Source organism: Protobothrops mucrosquamatus, unplaced genomic scaffold (genome assembly GCF_001527695.2).
Source record: "Protobothrops mucrosquamatus isolate PMUCROS unplaced genomic scaffold, P.Mucros_1.0 scaffold108, whole genome shotgun sequence".
NCBI lineage: Eukaryota > Metazoa > Chordata > Lepidosauria > Squamata > Viperidae > Protobothrops > Protobothrops mucrosquamatus.
Window position 1 is genome coordinate 74,078 of NW_015386480.1, and position 2,258 is coordinate 76,335.

The 2,258-nt window shown below is 57.8% G+C and overlaps 1 protein-coding gene across 1 annotated transcript in view; it reads left to right on the forward strand.

Annotated features, from left to right (window-relative positions):
• The window catches only part of LOC107284615 (heat shock factor protein 3), a 54,507-nt gene that overhangs the window by 31,323 nt on the left and 20,926 nt on the right, over nt 1-2,258 (forward strand). The gene's annotated exons all lie outside the window — the stretch shown is intronic.

Consider the following 2,258-nt stretch of genomic DNA (forward strand, 5'->3'; position numbering starts at 1 on the left):
GGTTTAGGATCTCAGGGCCTGGGCTTTCGGCTGATGCTGTGTAACGCCAGGTCCACGGTTAATAAAGCCCCCCTCATTTATGATTTGGTATCGGAGGGGGAGGTGGACCTGGCGGGTATTACGGAGACCTGGCTGGGCCAAGAGGGGGGGTGCCCCTCGTTGAAATGTGCCCGCCAGGCTACCGTGCATTTCACCAGCCGAGAGCCGAGAGCCCAAGGCCTGGATCCAAGGGAGACCACTGTGCCGCAGACTGCCGGTTGTGAATCCTTAGGTGTGACGTGGGGTCATGGGAGGCAGCAGGGTCTGCTGATTGTATACCTGGCTCCCCGCTATGTATCAGCAGCCCTACCCGAGCTTCTCAGTGTGATAGCCGAGATGGCGATTGAGACCCCCAGACTGTTAGTCATGGGGGATTTCAATCTGCCATCATTAGGTGAAGCATCTGAGGTGGCTCGGGAGTTCATGGCCTCCATGACGGCCATGGACCTCACCCAATTAGTAGATGTCCCTACCCACACCGGAGGACACACACTGGACTTAGTTTTTGCCTCCGGCCAGTGGCTGAGTGATCGTGGTTTAGGGGAAATAGTTGTTGAGCCCCTGTCATGGTCAGATCACTCTCTCCCTCGGCTGGCCTTTCCTACCGCTATGCCCCACCGCGGGGAGGCGGAACCAGAAGTGATGAAATGGTTCCGCCCCAGGCGCCTGATGGACCCTGAGAGGTTCCAGACGGAGCTTGGGCCAATACCTGAGACATTGACCCGCGGCTTGACTGAGGACCTGGTGGCCGCCTGGGATGGTGCGGCCGTGGGGGCCCTGGACCGGGTCGTGCCTTTGCGGCCCCTCACCCGATGCCGGTCTACCTTGGCTCCTTGGTTCTCCAAGGAGCTGAGGGTGATGATGCATCGGAAGAGATGCCTAGAGAGTAATTGGAGGGCCACCCGCTCCGAATCCGATCGGAAATTGGTAAAGTCCCATTTAAGGACTTACCTAGTAGAGATAAGAGCGGTGAAACGAAAATATTTCTCCGCTCTTATCGCGTCTGCAGGTAACCGATCTGCCGCCCTGTTTAGGGTGTCCCGTTCCCTCCTTCATCAGAGGGTCCGGGATGTTCCTTTGCAGGGTCGGGCAGAGGAATTTGGGTGTTACCTGCATGACAAAATCGATCGGATCCGGGCCGGGTTAGCCTCCGATTGGACTAGTTCAGGCGGGCCAATGGAGGCAGGTCTTGAGTCCATTTTGTGGGAAGAGTTTGATCCTGTGACCCCCGAGGATATGGACAGGATGTTGGGACGGCTGAACACCACCACATGTTTACTGGACCCATGTCCCTCCTGGCTGGTACTGGCCTCCCGGGAGGTTACACGAGGCTGGCTTCAGGGAATCGTCAACGCTTCTTTGAGTGAGGGGTTCTTGCAGGCCGCCTTTAAAGAGGTGGTGGTGAGGCCCCTCCTCAAGAAGCCCTCCCTGGACCCGGCTGTTTTGGCCAACTACCGTCCTGTCTCCAACCTTCGCTTTCTTACGAAGGTTGTTGAGAGTGTGGTGGCACGACAGCTCCCTCAGCACCTGGAAGAAACTGTCTATCTAAACTCGCGCCAGTCCGGCTTCCGGCCTGGGCACAGCACGGAAACAGCATTGGTCGTGTTGGTTGATGATCTCTGGAGGGCTCGGGATAGAGACTGCTCCTCTATCCTGGTCCTGTTAGCTCTCTCAGCGGCTTTCGATACCATCGACCATGGTATCTTGTTGCACCGGTTAGAGGGTTTGGGTTTGGGGGGCACCGTCTTACGGTGGTTCTCCTACCTCTCGGACCGGTCGCAATTTGTGTTGGCAGGGGGGCAGAGGTCGACCTCGAGGTGCCTCACTTGTGGGGTACCACAGGGATCGGTCCTCTCGCCTCTCCTGTTCAACATTTATATGAAGCCACTGGGTGAGATCATCCGTGGTTTCGGGGTGGAGTTTCATCAGTACGCAGATGACACCCAGCTGTACATCTCCACCCCAGACCACCCCAACGATGCCGCGGAAGTGATGTCCCGGTGCCTGGAGGCCGTGCGAATCTGGATGGGGAGGAACAGGCTTCGACTCAACCCGTCCAAGACCGAGTGGCTGTGGTTTCCGGTGTCACATCATAGCCAGTTGGTTCCATCTCTGGCTATCGGGGGCGAGTCATTAGCTCCCGCGGAGAGGGCCCGCAACCTGGGCGTCCTCCTGGATGCTCGGCTGTCTTTAGACGATCATGTGACAGCCGTGGCCAG